This window comes from Balaenoptera physalus, assembly GCF_965194825.1.
Source record: "Balaenoptera physalus genome assembly, chromosome: 12".
In the NCBI taxonomy this organism is placed as follows: Eukaryota; Metazoa; Chordata; class Mammalia; order Artiodactyla; family Balaenopteridae; genus Balaenoptera; species Balaenoptera physalus.
Window position 1 is genome coordinate 65034481 of NC_138897.1, and position 27604 is coordinate 65062084.

General features: G+C 45.4%; 1 protein-coding gene and 1 long non-coding RNA gene across 7 annotated transcripts in view; both read left to right on the top strand.

The window, feature by feature from the left end:
• PTPRM (protein tyrosine phosphatase receptor type M) overlaps positions 1-27604 on the top strand; it is a 745633-nt gene that overhangs the window by 40133 nt on the left and 677896 nt on the right. The window lies entirely within an intron of this gene.
• LOC309640277 lies at positions 1132-26272 on the top strand. Its single transcript, XR_014252155.1, has 3 exons — positions 1132-1178; positions 1643-19177; positions 19491-26272. It is a non-coding gene; the product is annotated as an uncharacterized lncRNA (long non-coding RNA).

Here is a 27604-nt window from a genome sequence, read left to right on the forward strand (position 1 = left end):
TTTATTTGTTCTCAATGTACCTGTAAAACATTCAGTGACTGGGTGTCAGGTGCAGAGATGACCCTGGCCCTGCGGGTTATCTGTGACCATCCCTTCACATATGGCATGGGGGTGACTGGCGTGGGGTTTAGGGTCAGGAATTGGCACAGGGGAGAGGCCCGAAATTTCTTCTTACGCCCACCGATGAGGGTGCCAAAACCTCAGGACCACCAGTTGGGCCTCCCCCAAGATGTGGTCACTCTGTGGCAGAGGCTCCGGAAGATGGCACATCCTGGGGCGGAGCTCTTCAGAAATTTCTGCTCAAAGTCATCTTGACTTGTAAGATTTTCCCCTGTATGTCTGAAAAGTTACCCGTGTATCGATACTTGCTGTGCAGGTGTTTCTACCCACACGTTGGAGCTGCAAAAACCTAACTGGCTGAGCCAGCCCCCACCAGCCAACAAAGGAGCCACATAGAATGTAATTTTTTCCAGAAGAAGTCTGGCTTCGCTTTTGAAGTCACACCCGTGTGTGAATCGGTGTCTCTGGTGGCCTCTCATGTCTGCATTCTCATGCTGAAATAGGAGTGGAGGCACCTAGGACTCTGTTGGAGTTTCCCACCCCCTCTGTCTCTCTCTGAAGTTCTCTGTCATTTGCATCCCAGTGACCTTGCACAGAAAGTATGGGTTGGGGATGAGGGGATCCCTAATCACCATAAGATTAGGGGTCCTGAGAGGGTTTTGCACAGGGGCTGGGAAACAGTGGAGGAAGTACGGGTGGGTGGGGGGATGGAACATTGCAGCCCAGGCAGACGTGGACCAGCATTGGGAAGGACACACTGAAATACGCTCTTGTCCACCGTGAGTACTTTCTGGAAAGGCTTTGACTGTCCCTCCCCCGACAGTACAGGGACCCCTCTTGGAAAGATCTCTGTGCTTCCCTGACAGACTCTCCACATGCTGCTGAATTAGGGAGCAGGAAGTAGTTTGAGATGGGCTGGTCTTCTTAGAGTCAACCTTTATTCTTAAAGTCTCGTCCCTTTATTTTGACAAGCATCGTAAAATGCAGGCCAGAGACCTTCAAGATGGCGGAGGGGTAAGACGTGGAGACCACCTTCCTCCCCACAAATATACCAGAAATACATCCACACGTGGAACACCTCCTACAGAACACCTACTGAACGCTGGCAGAAGACCTCAGTTCCCAAAAGGCAAGAAACTCCCCACGTACCCGGGTAGGGCAAAAGAAAAAAGGAAAAACAGAGACAAAAGAATAGGGACGGGACCTGCACCTCTGGGAGGGAGCTGTGAAGGAGGAAAAGTTTCCACACACTAGGAAGCCCCTTCGTGGGCGGAGACTGCTGGTGGCGGAGGGGGGAAGCTTCGGAGCCACGGAGGAGAGCGCAGCGACAGGGGTGCGGAGAGCAAAGCGGAGAGATTCCCGCACAGAGGATCACTGCCAGCCAGCACTCACCAGCCCGAGAGGCTTGTCTGCTCACCCGCCGGGGCGGGTGGGGGGCTGGGAGCTGAGGCTCAGTCTTCGGTCGGATCCCAGGGAGAGGACTGGGGTTGGCTGCGTGAACACAGCCTGAAGGGGGCTAGTGCGCCACAGCTAGCCGGGAGGGAGTCTGGGGAAAAGTCTGGAACTGCCTAAGAGTCAAGAGGCCATTGTTTCGGGGTGCACGAGGAGAGGGGATTCAGAGCACCGCCTAAACGAGCTTCAGAGACGGGCGTGAGCCGCAGCTATCATCTCGGACCCCAGAGGCAGGCACACACCACCACTGCTGCTGCCACTGTCACCAAGAAGCCTGTGTGCAAGCACAGGTCACTATCCACACCCCCCCGGGAGCCTGTGCAGCCCGCCACTGCCAGGGTCCCGTGATCCAGGACAACTTCCCCGGGAGAACACACGGCACGCCTCAGGCTGTTGCAACGTCACGCTGGCCTCTGCCGCCGCAGGCTCGCCCCACATTCTGTACCCCTCCCTCCTCCAGGCCTGAGTGAGCAAGAGTGCCCTAATAAGCTGCTGCTTTAACCCCGTCCTGTCTGGGCGGGGAACAGACGCCTGAGTGTGGCCTACACTCAGAGGCGGGTCCAAATCCAAAGCTGAACCCCAGGAGCTGTGCAAACAAAGAAGAGAAAGGGAAATCTCTCCCAGCAGCCTCAGGAGCCGCAGATTAAATGCCCGCAATCGGCTTGATAAACCCTGCATCTGTGGAATACCTGAATAGACAACGAATGTTCCCAAAATTGAGGCGGTGGACCTTAGGAGCAACTGTTGACTTGGGGTTTGCTTTCTGCATTTGATTATTTTTGGTTTTATGTTTATCTTAGTTTAGTTTTCAGTGCTTGTTTTCATTGGTGGGTTTGTTTATTCGTTTGTTTGTTCTCTCTTTTTTTTTTATCTTTTTGTGAGTGTGTGTGTATGTTTCTTTGAGTGATTTTGTCTGTTTAGTTTTGCTTTTACCATTTGTCTTGGGGTTCTGTCTGTTCGTTTTTTGTTTTTCTTTTTATGAGTGTGTGAGTGTATGTGTCTTTGTGTGATTTGGTTGGTTTAGTTTTGCTTTTACCATTTGTTTTGGGGTTCTGTCTTTTCATTTTTTTGTTTTTTTGTTTTGTTTTTCTTCCTTTTCTTCCTCGTGCCTTGTGGCTGGCAGGGTCTTGGTGCTGCGGCCACGTGTTGGGCCTGAGCCTCCAAGGTGGGATAGCCGAGTCTAGGACATTGCACCACCAGAGACCTCCCAACCCCACATAATATTAATCGGCAAGAGCTCTCCCAGAGATCTCCATCTAAAAACTAAGACCCAGCTCCATCCAACAGCCAGGAAGCTCCAGTGCCGGATGCCCCATGCCAAACAACTAGCAAGACAGGAACACAACCCCACCCATTAGCAGACAGGCTAAAATAAAAAACAAAAACAAAAACAAATGGGACCTAATGAAACTTAAAAGCTTTTGTGCAGCAAAGGAAACCATAAACAAGACGAAAAGACAGCCCTCAGAATGGGAGAAAATATTTGCAAACGAAGCAACTGACAAAGGATTAAGTGCCAAAATATACAAGCAGTTCATGCAGCTCAATATAAAAAAAATAAACAACGCCACCTAGAGGGGTGGGATAGGGAGGGTGGGAGGGAGATGCAAGAGGGAGGAGATATGGGAATATATGTATACGTATAGCTGGTTCACTTTGTTATACAGCAGAAACTAACACACCATTGTAAAGCAATTATACTCCAATGAACATGTTTAAAAAAAAAAATCCAGTCGAAAAATGGGTCTAAGACTTAAAAAGACATTTCTCCAAAGAAGATATACAGATTGCCAACAAAAACATGAAAGGACGCTCAACAGCACTAATCATTAGAGAAATGCAAATGAATAGCACAATGAGGTATGACCTCACACCCGTCAGGATGGCTATCATCAAAAAATCTACAAACAATAAATGCTCTAGAGGGTGTGGAGAAAAGGGAACCCTCCTTCACTGTTGGTGGGAATGTAAATTGATAACAGCCACTATGGAGAACAGTATGGAGGTTCCTTAAAAAAACTAAGAATAGTACTACCATATGACCCAACAATCCCACTACTGGGCATATACCCTGAGAAAACCATAATTCAAAAAGAGTCATGTACCACAATGTTCATTGCAGCACTATTTACAATAGCCAGGACATGGAAGCAACCTAAGTGTCCATTGACAGATGAATAGATGAAGAAGATGTGGCACATATATACAATGGAATATTACTCAGCCATAAAAAGAAACGAAATGGAGTTATTTGTAGTGAGGCGGATGGACCTCGAGTCTGTCATACAGAGTGAAGTAAGTCAGAAAGAGAAAAACAAATGCTGTATGCTAACACATATATATGGAATCTAAAGAAAAAAAAAAAAGGTTCTGATGAACCTAGGGGCAGGACAGGAATAAAGACTTCCCTCGTGGTCCAGTGGTTAAGAATCCGCCTTCCAATGCAGGGGATGCGGGTTCCATTCCTGGTCGGGGAACTAAGATCCCACATGCCACGGGGCAACTAAGCTTGCACGCCACAACTAGAGAAGCCCATGCGCCCCAACGAAGACGCAACACAGCCTAAAAAAGCAAGAACAGGATTCTTACTTGAAGGCCAGAATTGGGATGGTTTGCAGAATATCCTAAGTGGGCTCAGCACTGGAGCCCCTGGGGACCCGCTTGGGAACGTGCTGGGTGACGGAGTACCAGGTGCCAGCCATTGGCCAAGCCTGTGGGCTCCTGTGCTGTGGGTATGGAGGGGATGCCCGGGGCCCTTTCTAAAGTCCCACATGTGCTTTGATGAAACGGGGACACGGGCAAAGGAAGAAAGATTGTGTGTCATGGAAAGCAGTAGGTTTGGACCCGGGCCAGAGGTCATGTTTGTGTTTGCTTCTTGTCACTCAGAGGAGGGGCACTTTGGTGGGAGGAAAGTCTCCTTACGACCCCAGGAGCCACCCTGTCACATCAGAGGTGGCCACAGAGGCACAGAAGGCCTTTGCCTGGGGTCAAAGATCCGGGGTCTCGAGCAGCAGGAGAAGGAGGGAGGGCCACCTGTTCTCCCTTCCCTTCCCTCGAGGTGCTCTGGTGGGATCCTTCCTCCCTTCTTGTAAGGGGACTCCTGTTAGGGATGCCATCTGTGTTTCAGACACACAGAGTAAGGCCCTTCTGCAGCCATCAGATTCCCACAGACTTGACCCAAAGTAGCAGCCGCAGAGCCTTGGGGATTGCTTGCTGATTTCCTTTGGTTTGGGTTCTGGGTCTCAGAAAGGCCCGTGTGCAGGGCAGAGCTTTGGTCCTCTCTCCGGGTACCGCAGCGCGCGGCAGGGATGGGCTCTGGAGCGTCCCTCCCTCTTTGGCCTTGTCCTCCTTCCTCCCGTCCTGGGCTGGCTTCCCAGAGGGCTGGGAAAAGAGTGTGGTTGTCCCGGCTTCTCCCCCTTTCCCTCCCTGCCCAATCCCAGGAGGGAGCTGCTGGTGGCTTCTGGGGCCAGGATTTACGGGAGGCCAAGGTGACCCGCCCGTCTGCACTCATGCGGCCAAGTGGAACCCGGCGTCTCTTTCACGTCTGGCCTGCTTTCCTGGCCGGGGCCCAGGACGTGGTTTCTTAGTGTTTCCACATGTGAGAGGCTGGGCTGGAGCCTCTGACATTGTTCTTACCATCAGCACCTCTTTGATCAAAAGAAGTGCAGAGAGGGAGGTTCCGTATTTACACAAAAAGCAAAAGGGAATTTAAAATAGTATGTTTGAGTAGGTGCCTTGGAAGTGGAATTCACAGCTGAATGGGGCCTCTGGCATGTTCTGAAGCTACCCAACCATGTTAGTCAGTGGATGTGCAGGGATCACGGTTCTGACAGCAGGATCTTGTATGGGGATTTTATAGTTTTAATGGGGATTTTATAGTTTTAAGGTAAGTTTGGAAAGGAAAATTTGGAAAACTTGAAGTGATGGGAAAGACATTTTTATTCGTAGGTTGAAGAATCAAAATCGTCCTCAGTTTTCAAGTCCTTGCTTAAATGTCACCTCTTCCCTGAAGCCTCCCTGGATTCTCCCTGACTAGCACTAATATCCCCCTGCTTGATGATTTTCTAGTGCCCAGAATATATGACCGTTACACATTGCAACACTTACTGTTATTTGTTTAAGTGACTTTGTCCTCCGTTTATCTGTAAACTCTTTGAAGGCATAACCTCCCTTTTCCATTCTATTTCCCTGGAGCATAATTACATCCTCAATAATAAAGATTTATTGAATGGAATCAAAATATATCAGATAGTATTTCTCTTTTTGTGTATGGGAAAAACGTAGTTTTCCTGAGTAAATTTAGAAGATAACTGTTTCAATGAAAAAACTTAAGCCTTCATTAAAAAACTTCGTTTCAAAGAGGGTTTGCATCAAGCTTGGACACTGGCTTGGTAACTATACATCTATTTCACTGTAAGCCTTTTGAGAGAAGACGATCATCGTTAACCATGTGGCTTAGTGTGTGTGGCGGAATGTCTGGGAAGTGGGAGGTTCAGGAATGCCGCAGCGATGAATACGTTGAGAACATTTCTGGTTTCAATTTGGTTTACCTACTCTCGGTCTGGAAGATCTGGAGTGCTGCCCTGGACTTTTGGCTCTGCGTGAATTGGCTGTGAGGAAGAGGAGGAGGAATTCTGAGCTTCAGGGGCTGGGATCATGAGAAGTAAGCGGACAGGAATCTGTTCTCTAAGACAAAGCCATTGAGTCTGCCTTGCTGATGACAGCCCGGTGTTGGAACTATTCTTCCCATCATTCATAAAAAAGGTTTTATTTTCACATGCAACTTGCTCATAACATGGCTCAAAGCCCTGAAACAAACAAACCAGAAAGAAAAAAACAAAAACAAAAAAAAACCCACAAAAATTTTCTGGAAGTGATTACTTAACAGTTCCCATTTCATAGACAGTTGAATAAAACAATGTTGTCTTTCCTTTCCCTGAGGGAACTGGGGATGGGGGACGATGAGCTTGAATCTCTGAAGGTATCACAGTCAAGGAAGTCTGAGGCTTGTAACTTTCCCTTCCTTCTCCTCATCACCTCCACTTCTGTTTTTCTCATTTAATATTTATTCCACTAGAATAGTACTTTCTTAAAGTGTATTTTTCTCCCTTTCACTCTGACTTGACACATTTTGGAACTTCTGTTTCACGTGTTCATAACGTTAGCTTGAGTACGAGTCCTTGGTCTATAAGACGTAACACCCAGGCTGAGTGAACAAATTGGCTAAGAGTTGTGTCCGGACAGTTGGTGTTGTTTTGCTTTTGCTTCTTAGGCTCTTATACAAGAAAACAAGTCCTTTTCACTGGCTCCAGCCCTGACACAGACCTTCCCCCTTTCTCCTCTGTATAGCACGGTGGCCAGCAGAGTCAACAGGGCAGGGTGGGCAAGGCGAGAGGTGGCCCCCTTCCCAGCAGGAAGGTCATTTCTCCCCGACAAGGATCACACACTGTGGATAATGACTGCCAGACCCCTTCAACCTCAGACGCTCGCTCACCTCCTGAGTTATTTCAGTTTGGTCTCGTTCAAATGAGTTTGTCACATTGAAATGGATTAAGGCGAGAAGGGTGCCCACATGTGGTAACTGAGCAGGAGAAGCCAGATGAGGATTAAAAATATACCTTGAGGGCATTATGCTAAGTGAAATAAGTCAGACAGAGAAAGATAAATACTGAATGATATGGCTTGTAGGTGGAATCTAAAAAAGTATGACAGACTAGTGAATATAACATAAAAGAAGCAGACTCACAGATATAGAGAACAAGCTAGTGGTTACCAGTGGGGGAGGGGCAGTACGGGGGTGAGTGGGAGGAACAAACTATTGGGTGTAATATAGACCCAAGGATGTATTGTACAACACGAGGAATACAGTCAATATTTTGTAATAACTGTAAATGGAAGGTAACTTTTAAAATTTTATAAAAATAAAAAAAATTTTAAAAATTGAATCTTTGAACCCATAAAAATATGTGTCTTGAATGATGAGGTGACCTGATCAGATAGCAAGTGTTTGTAGTCAGGATATTATTGAGAACAACCTCAAGAATTTTTACTAGGGTGCTTCTGAATCTTTTGGTCAGGAATTGAAAGCACTCACTTCATATTTTTCACTGCTCGTAATAACACAGCTAAAACAGGCTCTTCATAGTAAAATACTGTGTTGTTAGAAGCAAACCCAATATAAAATGCTGTGAAAGAAAAAGGAAATGATGATCTGTATTTGACTGTTGACCTACAGAATACCTGGAGGTAAAAACAAAACAAAACAAAGCTAAAAGTAATTGCCCTCTCATGATTTGAAAATGCTGTCTTTTCAAGTTGATATGTATGGACTTATAAAGGATGTCCTCCAACTGTTGGTCAGCCTATAGGGTGTACGCTAATCGAAGCCATCTTTAACATACCAGTAAAGAGTAGAAGATGTATATTTGGGGAAAATAAGGTCCCAGACTCATAGGAAGTACAATGGCTCTTTAATTTAGGGAGATTGGCACAGGATAAGGTATTGCTAATATAGATAGTGTGTCATCATTGTTCCTCCCCCAATATTCATTCTTCCTTTCTTTCTTTCTCCCTCCCTCCCTCCCTCCTTTCCTCACTCTCTCTCTCTCTCTTTCTTTCTTATATTGGAGTATAGTTGATTTCCAATGTTGTGTTAATTTCAGGTGTACAGCAAAGTGATTCTGTCACACATATGCATAAATCCATTCTTTTTCAGATTCTTTTCCCATAAGGTTGTTAAAGAATATTGAGTAGAGTTTCCTGTGCTATACAGTAGGTCCTTGTTGATTATCTGTTTTATATTTAGTAGTATGTGTATGTTATCATTGTTTTTCAAGTCAAGATCCCAGTAGGTACCAACTGTTTTTTTACGCCACAACAAAATTAACAAAGAAAGCCTTTCCTATAAATGGCTGACAGCAGAAACTGCTTTTATGGAGAGAGACACCTAGGTAGCCTTTTCAGTAGTTAGGGAAGAGCTTGGTTACCTGGTGTGTAAAGAGAGGTCATCTTCATAAAGGAGCATAACTTGGGAAGTTCATCATTGGTGGTTCACTTGATAATCTTGCTCCAGGGTTTTCCATGAAGGAAGTAGTATCTTGATGACTGCAGTGTGTGGTGGTTTGTTACGGTGACGATGGGGCAAGTATTGGAGGTCATAGGGCTGTTGAAAACCATTGCTTTAAGACACTGGTTTTCCAAATGGTCCTCTGCTGGTTCTCAGAAGTTTTACAAGCACCTACATTACTAAAGGCTAAAAACAAAACAAAACAAAAACTTGAGAGAAAAAAATCCAAAAGAAATCCCAAATCCTTATATCCCATATCTACTATCTTTCAAAACCAAATAATAAGAACCTCAGTTCTGCAACATCTTTCTTCATTCTTCTTTTCATAGTTTGGTGTCACCTTTGATTTGAGTTCAAAACTAAATGTTGAGTGCCAGCTTAAATACACACACACACCCCTGGAACTGTTCTTTTGAATCACCTTAAAAAAAAAAAAACCTCTTCAAAACCATCACTATGATCAGACTTCACCCCTGTGACATTTAGGATGTACGTTATAAAAAAATACAGGAGCTGGCAAACCAGCTCCATAGCCCTTGTTAAGCTTTTTCCATTCTGCAAAGGCAGCAGCTCTGAAATACAGAAGTGATTGCATTAAATCCTAGGCTGGCAATTTTGTGTGGGACTGGGTATTGAAATGCAGCAAAGCAAATAATGAAGGCATATGTTTACCTATAATTCTTTTTACCTTGGGAGAAGGATTAAATAGGAACAGTTTGGTTGTTGTCAAATTCTTAGCAGTTGCTTTCAAGCATGAAACAGTCCCTGGGCTCTCGGAGGATTTACTTAGCAGTTTGAATAGAGAGGTCTTTACTGCTAATGGAACTGAGATGGCAGGCTTAAGCAATGGGGTGCTTTATAGCCTCTTTAGCCACTTGAGAAGATGTAACATCAAATAGCTGAAACCAGCTCAGTCTCCAGTGGTGTTTAGGAAGTTGTGCAAAATTGGTGAATAAATAATTCAGGGTTGGACGAGCGTCCGGATGCCAAAAGTGTTGAGAGTATCTAAAAGCCCGATTCACGGAAGGTTTCTTTCTGGGAGGACCTCTGGAAGCGCCTACCTGAGCTTGGCCCCAGGGAACAGTTACAGACGATGACATTTTCTATGAAAGAAAGAGTTTTCGTTTGGGATTGACTGAGCTTTGTAAAGAAACATTTCACTGGGGACTCCAATGCTGGAAAAGTGTTATTCATAAAAAAAAAAAAAAAGAATATTTTATTTTCAGTACAGATGGTTGGCACTGACTGCTTGTGTATGGAGGCATGGATGTGTGTTTAAAATATAGGATAGTGATGACTGCTTAGAGTCTTAAGTAACTGTTTCAGCTCTTTGCTATCTGATGGTTAGGTTTTAAGAAAATACCTCTTGATGGCGGTGGGAGAGAATGAGTCACAGTTTGTCTCATGGTAGCTGGTCGAAGCTTCTGCTTCACCCTGTAGTCGGCCTGTTCGTGGTCATGATGGAGACATATCTGGAACGTGTTCTCTAGTGAGCAGGTGGAGAGCAGGTGTTGGGTACCGGCTGGATGGATGCATGGGTGTTTGCAAACATCCTAACTCTCCTTCGTGGCAGAGTAAGTAGAACTGTGCTTCCGTGTCCCTTTGAACATAGGTGGCCACGTGACTTGCTTAGGCCAATTAAATGTGTCAGTTCTGGGCAGAAGCATGAAGAGCCGGCGTATGCCTCACCACATCCCATGCCCCCTGCCGGAGCAAACTGCAATATTTTGGCCCCAGGTGAGGAGGTCTTGAAAGAGCTCCCGCTGGCCTGCAGTGGGCGTGGAGGATCTGTGAGAAACGATGCACTCCTGGGTATTTTATGATTGTTACTGCAGCATAACTTGGTTGACCCTGACTAGTATAACCCTTGAGGTCCTAGATTCTTCTTGAGGAAAAGAACCGTGCTCAGGAGGCCTTGTAGCTATTTCTTTACCTCGGGCGCAGCAGAGAAATTCCTGCACCGACCTGCTGAGTCCAAGGTCACACGGCTAATAATGGGTGAGCTGGGATTTCAACCCAGCCCCCAGAATCCTTGCTTTTAATACTGTAATTTGACTGTTAATTGAAGAGGAGAAGAGTATTCTTAAACTTTTATAAATAATACTTGGACTGCATTTTCTGAAATATGTAGTTTATGGGTCTTTTTTTGGTTTAGGACTCCCCAGATATGTACTGTATGTACTTTTTTAAAAAATGATTTTATTTATTTATTTTATTTATATTTTTTGGCTGCATCGGGTCTTAGCTGGGGCACGCAGGATCTTTGCTGAGGTGTGTGGGATCTTTCGTTGTGGCTCTCGGGCCTCGCTCTAGTTGTGGCGTGCACGTTTTCTCTCTCTAGTTGTGGCGTGCAGGCTCCAGGGTGCGTGGGCTCTGTAGTTGTGGCACGTGGGCTTAGTTGCCCCACAGCGTGTGGGATCTTAGTTCCCCGACCAGGGATCGAACCCGCATCCCCTGCATTGGAAGGAGGATTCTTTACCACTGGACCACCGGGGAAGTCCCTGTGTATGTACTTTTGCTTTATCTTTTAAGCTTCTTACCACCTCCACTCTCTCTCTCTTATGATGGTTGGGGTCAGGGCTCTCATATGAGAGGAATTGATACTGGGCTTCCTTTGGTCTATACTGGGCACTCTGTGGTTCATACTGGACTCCCTGTGGTCTATACCGGGCTCCCTGTGGTCTGTATTGGGCTCCCTGTGGTCTATACTGGGCTCCCTATGGTCTGTAGTGGGATCCCTGTGGTCTGTACTGGGCCCCCTGTGGTCTATATTGTGATCCCTATGGTCTATACTGGGCTCCCTGTGGTCTATACGGGGTTCCCTGTGGTCTCTACTGGGTTCCCTATGGTCTGTGCTGGGCTTCCTAATTTATTGGTTTTGTCCTTTCAAAAGGAGCTGTTGACGCAGCTGTTTTCTGCAGGATGAAAACAATTGGAGGAAAAGACCAAGACTGGTAGTGAACTTGGGACCATGCCTGAGATTTGTGAGTCTAGGTGAGGAACTGTCAGGGGGACCCCGGAGGCACAGATGCAGCTGAGACAGGCCTGGCTGACACGTCTGCTGGGGGCTGCACTGTGTCTGGGCCCCAGGTCAGGGTGGTGAGGGAGCGGCAAGCCCGAAGGTGGGCTGGCAGCCCTCATGCAGGTGTCGGGCTGGTGAGGGGCTGGGGCAGGGACAGGCCCCAGGCCAGCTGCAGCGCTGCGTGGGACGGGGCCTCCGTGGTGGCTGAAGCGGCAAGCATGCTAGGCTCCTGGGGAAAGCTGCACCCTTTTCACCTGAGAGTCGAGAATCAAATGCTTGACTTGGCCAGCGTATGTGTGTGTGTGTGTGTGTGTGTGTGCGCGCGCGTGCACGTCTGTGATAAGGGAGAGAAAGAAAACAAGAATGGGGCTGTTGAAACAAGCCAAAGTTTGGCCAAGTTCTCCTCCGAATCGATAATCACTCCAGGATATTTTTTCCAGGCCTAAGAGGAAAAATCATTTTCTAAAACTCTGTCTTCCTGATTTCTCTTTGATTCTGTGTGGTCACTTGTGGAGCGTTTTTATCTCTAAATTCTCTGTATGTTAAACTTGCTTTAGTGCTATTTGAATTTCTGGAAATGATCATTTTTTCTATTTTCGTTTTTTGGTGTTAGGTCATTTCTTGTTGGGATGATATTTTACAGTTTAGCTCCTTAAAAATAGTTTTGCTCATAGTGTTAATTTCACCTTTATTTGAAAAATGTATGTTTGTTCTTAGTTGGAAATCACTTTCCGTTGTTGACCCTTTTCTCTGATTACGTGAGTCCTGCATCGTCATAGGAAAAACCAGAAACTACCACAAGATATCAAAAAGAAAATAAAACACAATCCAGTTACTTAAAGAAGTACTATTAACAATTTTTTGTCTTTTTTTCCAGATTTCTATGTATGTATATATGCTTTATACATGTGTACTTACACGCAAAATAGTGCAGACGCTACATATGTAGTTTTTACAGCTTGCTTTGTTCAGTGACCAAGATCAGCATTATTTTTCGAGGCTAAAAAAATATTCCTGGAAAACATGATTTTTAATAGCCGCCTATGATTTTAATACTATTCCGTAATTTATATGTTCTTACTCTTTGCAGTGTTGGCCGTTTGGGTTGTTGGCAGTCTTTCACTATTAATGATGCTGTGTTGAGGGTCTTTGTTTCCATGTGAGTTGAGAGATGATGAAGGCCTAGAGTGAAAAAATAACTCCTGTTCCTAAGCTCCTCCCGTGACCGGCTATGTGCCCGAGAGCAACCCAGGGAGGGGATTAGCATTGTTCCCCGCAGAGACACCGGCAGACCAACCCATCCGGTGCCCGCAGCTGCAGGCCAGGGAGCTGGGATGTGAACCCAGTACCTTGGGGATCCAGGCCCAGCTCTTCCCCACCCCTCATTCCGGCGTGGGGAGCGCTGAGACCAAATGATGAAAGAAGGACTCTTGGCTTATATGTGGAATCTAAAAAAAAAAAAAGATGCAAATGAACTTATTTACAAAACAGAAATAGACCCACAGCCATAGAAAACAAATTTATGGTTACCAGAGGGGAAAGTTTGGGGGGAGGATAAATTAGGAGGTTGGGATTATTAACATATACACACTACTATATACAAAATAGATAACCAACAAGGACCTACTGTAGAGCATGAGGAACTATGCTCAATATTTTGTAATAACCTATAAGGGAAAAGAATCTGAAAAAGTGTATATGTATGTGTGTATATGTATATAAAACTGAATCACTGTGCTGTACACCTGAAACTAACACAATATTGTAAATCAACATACTTCAATTAAAAAAATAAATTAATTAAAAAAATAAAATACAAAAATAAAAAGAAAAGGAAATTGTGTGGGAAAAGCTATTATGATTAAACAAGAACCTGCCCATGCTGATCAGACCTGAATATACGGGAAACTATCAAACAAACCCTCCTTCCCCAGCCTGGGCATTTTAGATTAGAAAAAGAAGGCCTGGAGTGGTTTGCCTGAGACCTCTGATTCTCTGTAGCTGTGAGTGGACCACAGCCCTGAGGTTGGTCCCCCATGTTCTTTCCTTCCACTGTGCTGGACTCTTCAGGCCTCCTTAAGACTAAAGGGTGAGGGTCCCAATTCTCTATTTATCAGGGGGGCAGATTACATCTGTAAAGGGACTTCTCCCCACATTACCTAGTTTGAAATCAGTATCTTCCAAAGTCCAAGGGTGGCCGTCCTGCAGACTGGCTGGATTGGAATTCCACCTCCACCTTTTCCCAGCCCTGTGGCCTGGGCAAGTCATTTCACTTCTCTGAGTCTCAGTTTCCTCTTCTGTAAAACAGAGACAGCAAGAGGGTCCGCCCCACGGGCTTGTTGTGAAGACAGCACTAGCAACAGGGCAGCTGAGATCTTCAAGGACGTTGAAGGAATCATTTTTTTTTGCCTCTAACAAAATTTATAGAAACTGCAAGAACTTGAAATATACCTATAGCCGTCATTGAGAGTATATATTTAAGAAGAGTATTAAGATAAAAGTGTTTGTGAAAAAAGCTTTTAGAAGACTAAGAAAACTCCGAGTTCAAAGGTTTTTTTTAAGCCGGCACTAGAATGTCATCTCAAATATGCTTCCTTTGTTTTCAGATATGAAAGTTGTTGGAAAAACACAAAACGAAATAACCTCATCACATATCAATAAGCCAGAGTTCCAGATTTCCTGATTTGGCTTCACCTACTAGTAATTTTCCAGCTCTTGGAAATTGAATGCAGATAGATGTTTTTAAAACATCTAGTTTTAAAACATTTAGTTTCTCACACGATTTGATTCAGTTTGCTCTTTTGGGCATGAAAATGAAGAAGGAATAAGGCCTAATCCTGGCCTGATGGTAAAGTCACACTGCAAGGTAAAAGAATAGGGAAGGAAGCTTCCATTATAACTGCGCCATGCCTTCTGGAATGGAAACACTGGGCCACAGCAAGGGGGTTGAGGCTCACCAAGATGCATTTGTTCTGTCTTTGTCAGTCACCGGAGAAGTGGCAGTGATACCAGTGGTGGTGGTCGGTGCGTGACATTGGCAGTCACAGGCCTGGGTTTGAAACCCAAGCCTGCCGTGTGCATCGAGGTGACCTAGAACGGGTCACCCCCATGTCTCCCAGCTTCTATTTTATGTACGAGGGAGAGTCCTTCCTCCTGTGAGGATTGAACGAGTTAACATTTGTGAGAGTGTGTCATGGAAGGAGGGCTCCGGGGATTCCCCCCTTTTCCTCTCGTGATGTTCTTCACCCGGGAAAGGGGGCTGCGTGGATCGATCATCAGAACTTCATTCTCCGCATCAGAATCACCTTCTAGGTTTGCTTTTAAACTAGGTAATTTTCTTTTTTTTTTTAAATAAATTTATTTATTTATTTATTTATTTTTGGCTGTGTTGGGTCTTCGTTTCTGTGCGAGGGCTTTCTCTACTTGCGGCGAGTGGGGGCCACTCTTCATCGCGGTGCACGGGCCTCTCACTGTCGCGGCCTCTCTTGTTGCGGAGCACAGGCTCCAGACGCGCAGGCTCAGTAGTTGTGGCTCACGGGCCCAGTTTCTCCGCGGCATGTGGGATCTTCCCAGACCAGGGCTCCAACCCATGTCCCCTGCATTGGCAGGCAGATTCTCAACCACTGCGCCACCAGGGAAGCCCCATAAACTAGGTAATTTTCTTATACTATCCAAGCAGGTGATGTGAATATGAATTGGTGTGCCCTCTGTGAGACAAGCACTCACTTTAGAAAAGTTTGTCGCCCCCTCCTGCCCCCCTTTTAAAAGGACTTAACAATCCTTGGACCTCGGCAGGTCCATAGAGTGTAGGCCTGAGGTACAGAGTTTAGGCAGCAAGCAGATTTCCATTTCACAATCTCATATGTAGGGACCGGAAACCTGCAGCTGGCAGCCTGGAGGTCACGACCAGAAGCGCATGTCGGGGGAGACGTCATGGAGAATGGGAGAGAGTCTGCACCTCGCCCCCTGTGCCCGTGATAAAGCTGGGGGCTTCATGAACCTAATGGCCTGCTAGTCACGAACAGTAGTGTGGATAGCTGTGCCCCTGCCGGGATCTGAGCCTGACCTGGGTTCCTCCAGATCCTACTCTAGGTTGCTTGGATTACAGCTGTGAGGTCTGGGACCGGCTCTGGTGGGCTATCTAGTCAGATCCCCTGGTGGGAATCGATGGTACTCAGCTGCCCCTCCCTTGGACACCTGACTCTGGCCTCCCCACCCTGTGTGGGCAGCTTAGTGTCCTTCCTCTCTGCAGGGGGATCTCCTGGGTCCCCTCCTCTTCTGGTGGCTCTGGGATGACTCACACTACAATCTGGGTGGAATTAGGAGTCCTTCTGGAAGCTGTTTCTACCACCTCCTGACCCCACCGACCTGCACAGTCAGCCACTCAGTCCGCACTCTGGGCAGGGCCTGCTCCCTGCTCAGTTTTTTGGCCATCAGACATCACAGTCGCTTGGAGCCTCAGACCTTGGCCTTTCCCTTGTCAGGGTCACAGCTCCCTCCCTCGAGGGCCTGGTGAAGCCCTGCAGCTGGACGGGGAAGCGGTTTACTCTTCACTAACGAGGCTCACGTGTCCTGTCCTCGACCCCCTGGTCATCCTGTCCTTGGCCTCCCAGCCCCTGGGAGTGGGATCCTGTCTGCCCAGGGCTGGACGCCAGGCCTTGGGGTCCCCTAGGAGGGAGCCTTTGGGATACAGAATGCCCAGGGACCTGTGGTGATGCTCGGTTCATGCCAGCCAATGTTTAGGAAGCACCTGCTCCCTGCTCGGACTGTGCTGGATCCTGAGGGAGGGTGAGGATGAGGCCCCTGGGTGGGTACCAGGCGCACAAGCCCCCCTGTGCGTGGGCTGTGCTTACCCTCAGCGCCGCTGGAAATGTTTCAGATGGGGGGATTTTGTGACAGGGAGTAGAACTGAACTTTAACCCAGTTATTTTCCCTCTAAAAGGAGTAGGAAGGAAACCAACAGTACAGCTTAGTTAGGAAACAGGTTAGGGAGGAAACCCTGCTAAAGTGAGCAGAATTCCATTTATTCCAAATCAGAGGCCCTTATTTGTGTAAATGGGAATCCCGGTGTGGGCAGCTCCCCTGCCTCCTCTATTTGAAAACAAAAAAGCCAACTGGTTTTTTTCTAAAAGAATTTGCAATATTTTCCAATGGCCATATGGCAAGTATACTAAATATATTTCATATTTATTTCAATAGAAATATAAAAAGTATGTATGTCAGGATACATGTTCTAAGAGCCACTATTAGGTTTCTGTAGGCCAGGCTGGATTTTTTAAAGTGTCTGAAGCATTCACTGTTTTTCACTTTAATATAAAAACATTAAAATAATAAAGAAACAAAAAATGTGAAGTCATTTAATGATCCTACTTAAAATTAATGCAACTGATTTAGTGTATTTCTGTTATCCCCTGGTGTCCTATTGTTGAACAGTAGTTATTATCTTTGAAATGAGAGTTGAAAAAGATAACATCGCTTTCTATCTGTGTCTTTCATAACATTGCAAATCTGGTGCAGAAACTTGTTTCTAAATCAGACATGTCTTATTCCATTTTATTTAATAGGATAACATATTTAAATCACTGTGTGATATGCCAGAACCATTAGTTGGCATTTTAAGAGTCATTTAAAGAATGTACTTTAATTTACATCAGAAGGAAAACTAAATTAGAATTCAATTCCATCTTACTTCTGTTTTTTTTTTTACTATATTCAAAATGAAAACTTTTCTTATTTTAAATTCTAGTTTGTCCATGACTGTTAATACAGTCGTTCAACAAATAATCGGGTGCCCACTCTGTGTCAGGCACTGTTCTAGATGCTAGCAGTGCTCAACAAAGCAAAGTTGACATGAAGCTCTGTCCTCAGGGAGTCCCCATTCTATTTATGGACACATGTGTGGGCCAGGCACCAGGCTGGGTGCTTTCCATGCAGGAACCATTTTAGCCCTTGTATCAGTCCAAAGAGGAAAGCGCTATTATTGTTTCGGTTTATGGAATGAGGACACAGAGGCTTGATGTGGTTTGCAATCTCCAGGCTCATAGGTGACAGGCTGGGTTTCCAGCCCGTTTCCATGTGCCCTCGTGCTGGTTTTGTGACCACTGTGCAGTGGGAGAGCCCTCAACTGGGTTAGCTTCGGGGAGGACCTGGAACCATCCAAATACGGTGTTAGGAACTAAGCTTAAAAAGAGTGGTGGGCTGTGGACTCCAGGTGATGGTGATGTGTCAGTGCAGGTCATCAGTCGGCGGGATGGGGGTGGGTGTTGATCATGGGGTAGGCTGTCCATGTGTGGAGGCAGGGAAATCTCTGTACATTTCCCTCAGTTTTGCCATGAACCTAAAACTGCTCTAAAAATGGAAATTCTTTAAAAAAAAAAAAAAAGAAAGTATGGAAGCAGCCTCAGAGGCAGCCATTGAGATGCTGAGGGTGCCAGCCACATCCTATGAAGGGGATTTTAAGGAATTACTGAACTAGGATCAATGGGTAGAAGGTTCCGGAAGGCAGGTTCCAGGTCAATATAAGGAAGAGCTGTCACCTGCCCACGGAGGGATGGATGGCCTCATTAATGGAGACCCCAGGCCTGTGGGCATGGTCAGGACTCAAGTGTTAGATGCATTCTGGCCTCCTGGAGATGCTTTGATTCTCTAGGTTCAGGTGGGGCCTGATCCGCTGAATTTCCAGCCAACATAATAGATGATCCATTTGTGGGGTGGGAGTGGTGGTGGTGTGGCAGAGGTCACAGAGGTCCAAAAGCCCTTTTTTGAGGAGAGTACATGGATTGTATTAGAAACTGAAAGGCCAACGTGGCTGTAACACAGAGAGTAAAGCGAGCATTGAATTAGGAAAACGCGGAGGAGTAGGTCGGGGTGTGTGTGCAGAAAGGGGAGGGTTTGCTGAACCCTGGGAAGGATCTTTCCTGTAACTGGAAATCTTTTAGCCTCGAGCAGCGCAGGGTAACAGGATTATATATGTGTGTGTGTGGAGTGTACACACACACAGACACACAAATACACACAGTATTTTTAAAGCTCACTCGGGCTGTGAAGAGGATGGATTTAAAAGTGGATGGAGAGGGGCAGGGGTGGATGGCCGCAGATGATTCCGTAGACTGGGGAAGCATCCCAGGTGAATGAGGATGGAAAATGAGGAGGGTTTGGGAGCTAAAGTCAGGAGGACTTGACGATAGATTGGATAATGTGGGTGAGGGAAAGGGGAGAATTAAGGGGGGAGGTGGGGAAAATTAAGAGGGGAGGTTGGAAAAAAAAAAGGGGAGGTTGGGAGAAGGGGGGTGGGATGAACTGGGAGATTGGGATTGATATATATACACTACTCTATATAAAATAGATAACTAATGAGAACCGACTGTATAGCACAGAGAACTCTACTCAATGATCTGTGATGACCTAAATGGGAAGGAAATCCAAGAAAAGGGGGATATATGTATATGTATAGCTGATTCACTTTGCTGTACAGCAGAAAGTAACATAACATTGTAAAGCAACTATACTCCAATTAAAAAAAGGGTGGAAGTTGATGGCAGTTAGTCATGGAGGGAACCCTGGAGGAGGAGACCCAGGTTTGGGGTAGTGGTTTTTTTTAAAAAAGTATTTATTTATTTATTTATTTATGGCTGTGTTGGGTCTTTGTTTCTCTGCGAGGGCTTTCTCTAGTTGTGGCAAGCGGGGGCCACTCTTCATCGCGGTGTGCGGGCCTCTCACTATCGGGGCCTCTCTTGTTGCGGAGCACAGGCTCCAGACGCGCAGGCTCAGTAATCGTGGCTCATGGGCCCAGCTGCTCCGCGGCACGTGGGATCTTCCCAGACCAGGGCTCGAACCCGTGTGTCCCCTGCATTGGCAGGCAGATTCTCAACCACTGCGCCACCAGGGAAGCCCTGGGGTAGTGTTTTGAATGTAGGGGATCTGAGATGGCTAATGGGAGCTCAGAGGGAGAGGTTGGGCGACGGAGACCCAGGGGCTGCATAAAACTGGGGAGCGAGAAGTGCCTTACCCAAGGTCCAGGGATGAAGGCAGACGTGCCTGATGCTGCCTGCCTGGCGGGGGAGGAGTACCAGGGCAGAGAGAGTGAGTCAGGACAGGAGGGGAGATGAGGCCTGAAGGGGATGGCCTTCGACTCCCTGGCCTGGAGGTGGCTGGGACTTCGGGGACAGCCCTCGAGGTGCAGCGTGGAGGCTGCAGATGCTGGAGGGGACAGGAACTTGGAGGACCCTTCCTGAGAAATTGGGTTACAAAGAGGAGCAGAGAAGTAGGACAGTGGCTCAAAGGAGATGTGGAAGGGAGGTTTGAAAACAGTTTAAAAACTGGGATAGACTTTTGGCCTCTTTGCTGACTTATTTGAGAATTGGAGGGGGTGAATTAAAAGAAAATTTGGAGTAATGCTTTTGAAGTTTCAACTTTGTTCCTTTAAAACGTTTTCCATCGTGAACTCTGAAGCCATCTTTGAGGGGATGATGGATTTCTGTTGCCAGTCTCTTCACGGGCGAGCCCTGGAGAAGGGACTTCTTTGAGACCACAGCTTTTTCTCCCCTAGAGATAAGATAAAGGCACCGTGAACACCACTCTCTGCCTTATTATCTAAGAAGGGGGGTGGTCCCAGATGCATATTGTAGTTTTAAGAGGTACCAGTGGTTTTGTACCCAGGCCCTGAGATCTGCTCACTTTACATCCTCTGAAAGTGAGACCCCACGGCCAGGATCTGATTTTCCTCTTTAATTGAGCATCACATTAAAATCCGGAGCCCCAGGGACTACCATGCAGAACCGTTTCCCCCTCCTCCTGATTCGTTTTTCTGGTCTGCAAATCTATGTCCTGTTTCATTGAAAACAAATGGACCTCTTTAATTAAGAAGGTTTTAAAGTCATGAGATTACAAAGTAATCTTGAATCCAATCCTCTGGAATTTTTAACCAAATCACCCAATATCTTTAAGCTCTAAGAGTCTGTTCAGTTTTAAATTGAAACTGAATCCCACGAGAAAATATTACCAGGTTTCATCAAAACCTGTGTTAATTTCCTTCTTTGTTTTCACTTTTCCTGTCTTAAATAATCAATCAGCTTGCTTTTCTACCGCAGTGAGTCTCAAGTTGGGTAACTGTGATAAGATATAATTCTTCCCATTAACTTGACTGTAATAACACTTTATATTCATAATGGCCGGGAGTTAAGTGACAGAGCGCTGACATTTTAATTTTGTAATACACCAGGGCAGTCCTTGTGGAGCTCCTGAGGATGGTAGGGTCCAGTATGGGATTTAGATAATGGTCTGGAGAAACAGACCTATTTCCTATGTAGATGGGTGGTTTTTCTAATACAGTCCCGGTCTCCCAAGTCTGCGTTTTCCCCTGTGATTGTTCTAATGCTACATATCCATCAGGGGTGAGGCAGTACCATTAGCTGTGGACCTTAATGGATTTTTTCCAACTTTACTGAGGTATAATTGACAAATAAAAATCGTGTATATTTAAGGTATTCTCATACATGTACATTTGGTGTATGTATACATTGTGAAATAATTACCACAGTCAAGCTGATTATAACACGCCTATTACCTCACATAATTACCACTTATTTATTTGTTTGTTGTGGTGAGAACATTTAAGATCTACTCTCTCAGGAAACTCCAAGTATACAATACAGTATTATTAACCATAGTCATCGTGCTGTAATATATCTCCAGAACTTACCCGGCATAACTGAGACTTTGGACCCTTTGACCAACATCTCCCCATTTTCCATCACCCCCCCATCCCTGCCCTGCATTCTTGCCCAGGCTCTAGAAACCACCATTCTACTCTCTGCTTCTACGAGTTCAACGTTTTTAGATTCCATATGTAAGTCAGACCGTGGAGTATTTGTCTTTCCGTGCTCAGCTTATGTCACTTAGCATAATGTGTTTTGGGTTCTGGACGTTAATGAAATTTGATTGTCAATATATCCTGTGCTGATTGTACTCACTCAAGTTAAACAAAATTGTAAGGTGCAGATGGATAAAAACCCAAATGTCAAATGCTGGCTGACCAGTTTACAGTGAGAATGTGATATAACGTTCTGTGATGGACACGTGGTACCCGGATCTAAATGGTCTCCGGGGAAGCCAGGTGAGAAGGTTGGGTGCCTATGGAATCAGCACAGGGGATGATGTCAGTGGCCACTTGTCATCCGCTGTTTGATATAGTGTATCCATTTCTATTGTAGCGACACACATAATGGCAAGAACCAGACCATGACATTTCTGTGGCTGTGCCGTTTTCCTAGCAGTGCTCTATTGGACATTTTATATGCAAAGACATGAATGATATCCTCAGTTTATAGATGAAGAAAGTGAGGCTCAGAGAGGTTGTGTATTGGCCTAAAAGTTGCACAGATCATAAGGGTCGGAATTAGAATTGGCGCTCACGTTTAATTCTAAAGGCTGTGTTTCTACTTACTGTGCCTTACCCTTAAGATGTGGGTGGCCCGTAGGTCTTCAGTGACACAAATCATCTCTAAGAAACCTCAGTGTCCCAGCACCTGATGGCCTTTCCAGGAGCAGAGCATCTGGTTCACTTTGCTGAGGCCTTTTCTGAGCCAGGGCAGCTGAAAAAGGCTCCCTGCTGCCGCTGGGGACCACTTCTGCTCTAATCAGGGATGTGTAAAATTCTAGCCATCAACTGGGCCTGGAGTCTGGGTAAAGTGAATATTACAGGTGATAAATGATCCCAGGCAATTTATCCAGATTTAGGGATGGTATTTGGGAAGGAGTTGTAGAGAAGAACTGATGAAGGCGCGTTTTAATGGTCTCTCACCAAAGCTGTGTGCTGTTTACTGTTGGAATTAGTATGACTGATTAGTACAATGCTCTGAAAAGCTGTGAAAACGGCTAGAAAAATTCTGATTGCCTCGGTGCCCTAAATAGCCTTATGTCAGCAATTAGCATTAGCAGTCTTTCGTTAATCCATCAGATTTCTGATGCCACACATCCTAAAGCAGGAGAATCCTCAGGATTAGCCAGGGATGCATCACACGGCGGCTTGTCATTACAGCAGCGGTGTTGAGACAGCGTGTGGCAACAGAAGCGCCAGAGCGAGATGCTTCTCTCAAAGCAGCAGTGCTCTCCTTTCTTCATTCAGAGAACATGGGCACATTACTAAACAGCAGTCTCTATCATGGACTCTTACACTCTTTGGAGGCAACTGGGCTTTTTAGTTGTAGTAATAAGACGTTGTAAAAACAACATTCCAAGTGCCTCTTGGAAAGCGGACTGTCGCTGCTAAATTCCCCGTGGTTCAGAGTGGGCAACCGCTCCTTGCTGAAATGGCCTCTCCGTCTGTTTTGTGAGCACGTGATCTGTTCTGAGCCTCAGTCTCCATGTGCTTTGCCCTTCCTTTAATTCGTCTTGGGTCGATTCTGTATCAGAATCACCCAGCAAATAGTCCACGTCTTTTCTGGTTTCTTCAAGCCCCCAAATGCCTCCCCGTCCCGTGTTGCTGGTACCCTGCCCCGCCTTCTGTTCAGTAACTTCCCCATTTTGTCAACCCTCCCATCTTCCCTTCCCTCCGCTCAGAATTCTTCGTATCCCATGTTGGTTCTTGCATCTCAGGCTTTATCGAGGCTGAACAGAGAGCGTGCGGGCGTTGGAGTTTGGCAGATGTAGTTTCAGATCTGACCTGCTCTATACATCATGCCGGCAGAGGGACCAGGCACGCCCACGCGTAACTCCGGATTCTCCCGTCTTTCTCTCCAGAGGATCCTCCTGCATCCTTCCCATCTCAGTCAGTGACAGTGCCGTTTCAGGTCCCCAAAATCTTGGAGCGCTCCTCACTTCCTCTTTCTCTCTGCCCCACCTTCAACCTGTTAGCAAATGCTGTGGGTTCTACCTTCAGCATGTTTCTGACCACCTTCCCTGCCATCATGCGGGACTCGGTTGGTGAGATCCTTCTCCGGGATTATTGCCTTACTAGCTGGGCTTCCTGCTCCCCACATGGCCCCGTGGTGGTCCATTCATACTTCCAAAGTGTGAACCAGTCATGGAATCTTCGGTGGCTTTCTGTTTCGTTGGGCAAAATCCAGAATCCTTGTCAAGGCCCCAGGTGCTGTGTGATCTGCTCCCCACCCTCCTCTGGTTTCATTTCCTGCTCTTCTCTCAATCCCTCCTCCTGACACAGGCCCCCCCCGTCCTAACCACAGCTTCACACACTTCCTCCTGGGAGCCTGTTCGGGATGCTTCCCCTGTCTGGAATACACACCCCCAGTATTCCTCTCAGCTTTTCTCAATTCCTTTAGATCAGACGCCACCCATATTAAAATACTCACCCTATTTATTTTATTTTATTTTTATTAAGAGCATTTTTAAAATGAAGTATAGTTGATTGACAGTGTTGTGACCACCCTTGTATTATCCATCAAAATATCATTTATTTTTAGTAGTTTATATCCTCCGAGAGGATGTTCTCAATAAAGAACAGGATTTGTGTGTGTTTTTTTTTTAAATTTATTTATTTTTGGCTGCATTGGGTCTTCGTTACTGTATGAGGGCTTCTCATTGCGGTGGCCTCTCCTGTTGCAGAGCATGGGCTCTAGGCACACGGGCTTCAGTAGTTGTGGCGCACGGGCTCTAGGCACGCGGGCTTCAGTAGTTGTGGCACACGGGCTTAGCTACTCCGCGGCATGTGGGATCCTCCCAGACCAGGGCTCGAACCCATGTCCCCTGCATTGGCAGGCGGACTCTCAACCACTGCGCCACCAGGGAAGTGCCAAGATTTGTTTTTTTCATTCTGTTCACTGCTGCATCGGTCCGCTCTGTCCCTCTGCCCTGTCACCCCTCCCCCACTTGACAAGCTCGGACCTGTTAAATCAAGTCCAGACCCCTTCCTGTGGCATTTGGTCGAGACTGCAGTGCCCAGGTCCTTACTTAATTTAGGCCATTACAGTGAGCAGCCCAGCTACACCCGCGTGTTTACCGGACTCCAGGTTTGCATTGGCTGAGTCTTTTGTTCCCGTGGCCGTGAAGGTCTTTTCTCATTTTTGCTTGTCCAAGGCCCAACTTGACTGCCACCCACAGAAAAATGTCTCGGTTTCCTCCCAATAAAATGTATCCTTCTCTGCTCTGAAGTCTGCTGCCACTTACACAGCACCCATCCCACTGGGCCTTATGGAAGCGGTGGATGAGCAGCTGTCTCCTCGTTGTCCTTGAAGGCTCCTTCAAGATGGATTTATTTTCATTTTGTGTTTGAGTCTTGTATCCTTAGTTGTCACCCTGTGGCCTGTGTTGACCCAACTTACTGATAGAAACAGTTCTCAATTCATATTTCAAATGATCTCAGTGAGTGGGGAAAGTATATGAATTACTTACTTGAACAAGAAATAACATGCATATAATAAATTAGAATGTGTTATTTTCTTATTATCTTAGGATAATAAACAGTGAATTATTAATAACACACCAGCATATATTTTATTTTATTTTTATGTGTTTAAAATATAAAAACAAAACTAAATTGGACTTATTATTGGTCCTAATAGGGTGTTTTTAGGATTTGGGGGAAAATGAGTATGTTTACTTACAAAGAAATCACTAGTTTAAGAAAAAAAAATTTAAATGTGCATTGTGCCCTCTAAAATGTTGCCATGTATGCTCTAAATGTACTTGGAATGAACATTCTATGTATGTTAGAGTTTTAAATATTTTTACAAAAGTATTAAAAAAATAGAAAAAAATGGACTTCTGTTCATTGTGAAATCAACCTTTATTTTATCTTCCTAAATTTAAAGTTCTTCTGATTTGAACGGCAAAGGCAATTTTATAATGCTGGGTCCAAATCTCATTTTCTTCTTATCTTTTCTTCCCACCAAATAAGTAGCACCTCATGATTTAATGTACTAATATTTAGCATAAAGTGCATATTACTTTAATACAGAGTAAGCACTCTATAAGTGTTAGCTTTTATTATTCATTAAGAAGTGACCTTCCCTTTTCAGACTCTTTCTTGACTTAGCATTCATCATATACAGCCTTATGTGATACTTATTTTTGTATGTCTCTTCTAGCTAACCATTCTTTAAGACGGTAGAGAACTTTGTGCATGGTAAGGGATGAATACATCATTTATCCACTGAATAAATAATGAACTTGTGAACATTCTTCTAAAATTTAAGTCGCTTTATTTGATGTTCCATAACACGGAGCCCAAACATGGGGAAACACCTGAGCGCAGACAAGTTAATTCCTAAAGGATCCCAGAAAAGCCACTGGAGACAGAAGGAGCCCTTGGGAACTAAGCAGGAGTCCCACCTGCCTGTCTACGGCTTCCTGGCTGGGAAAGTTCTCCTGAATTACTAGGGGACGCATTACAGCCTTCTGAGACCTCTAAGGCACTGTAAAACCCACAGAAGGCCGTCTTCAACTGAATTTGATAGACTTGCCCATTTGGTTAAGATTAGTTACTCAGTTTATTTATGGTGACTGACTCATTTGGCTTCTATTTGTTCAGGAAAGGTAGGAGGGAATGTCAGAGACAGCACAACAGACAGCGGCTTCTGTTTCCCAGCTGTGCAGTCACAGGCAAGAAAGGGGGCCTTTTTCAGAGCTTTTGCTGGGGTCCCTCACGTTGAAGGTGAGAGCAGTTGATTTTTCAGAGCCCGGACCTGACCTGTACCCCGTTCTTTTTTGTGTACTCATTAACCAAGACTGGGAATTTAGCAGGCATTCAAGGCATCCGTGGAGGGCTGGCTAGTTGGTAGACTATGGCTCACATGCTGAACTTGCTCCATGCGAGTCTTCATTTGGTTCTCCCAAGGCTCTGTGTTTGGCCTGCAGCTTCAATCATTTTCAGGTCAATGAATGGAATTGATCATTACATTACATTAATTGTATTGTATTGTACCATTTACTTTCAAGTCAAAGCGGTCTTCCCTGTCATGATGATATTCATTTTATTTATTCTCTTAATGATTCAAACCTACTGTGCATCTCAGAATTGTAAGTCACTCTGCTGAGAAATAGCGGGGTCACACATCCACAAGAGGCATCTTCTGAGCTGCTTGCAGCCCAGCAGGAGACGGGACCTGCCCGCATCACTGTCAGGACAGGACGGCAGGCCTGTTACCTGCTGAGAGGTTTAAGAGGGGGGAAGGTTTTTGTAGAACTGGAGAAATCCAGGGGACTTCAGAGAAGAAGGTGCATTTTGAACGAGGCTTTGAAGGAAACTTCGGATTTAAAGAAATGTCTTAGGTGGGAGATTTCAAGTGTAGACATTATAGTAAGAGAAAGAAGCGGGCATGGTTATTAGTAACTGTGTGGCCATGTCAATGAAGTTATGTAATTCAAAGTGTTAACCTTTTAAACATTAAAAATAAGTTAATTCTTCATCCATGTGTAGGTATCTAAGTACAGTGATGGATTTTGTCAAATTTAAGCTAAATTTGAATTTTCCCCTTTGGTCTCCTTTTGGTGCAGGACATATTTCAGAATAGTTTTGTGTTGTTCAGGTTTTTTTGTTCTTTTACTGTTTTATTTCTTTTATGTATTGGGATTCTTCATAGTCAAAATAGAAAAGGAAATATCAGATGCTGTGCTGTCCTTGGAAGGTAGGTTGCACGGTGTCCCTGGTGGAGGTAAGGACATCAGTGTTTACTCCGTAATGAGTACACGCCGCCTCTTTCCCACTGGCCTTGGAGCCATGTCATTCATTTGTTCACTCATTCAAAAACTATTTATTAAGCACCTACTATGTGCCCCAGACACTATCTGTTGTCTGTAAATGTGCATGCATGCCTTACGGTATGTTTTATTTATTTTTTCTTTCTCCTATTCCATTAACATTTCTTTGGGGAATATGGTAGGTTCCTAATAATCATCATATGAGTGCATGTCGAAAAATCTCAGAAGGGAATAAGGACATTGATGAGCAAGATGGGCTGGTTGAAAATGCCATTCCTGTTTTGGACTTGAGTGCAAATATTAAGCACTCTGTTTCATAGAGGTGCGTTAGAACAGAATGCGTTGATACT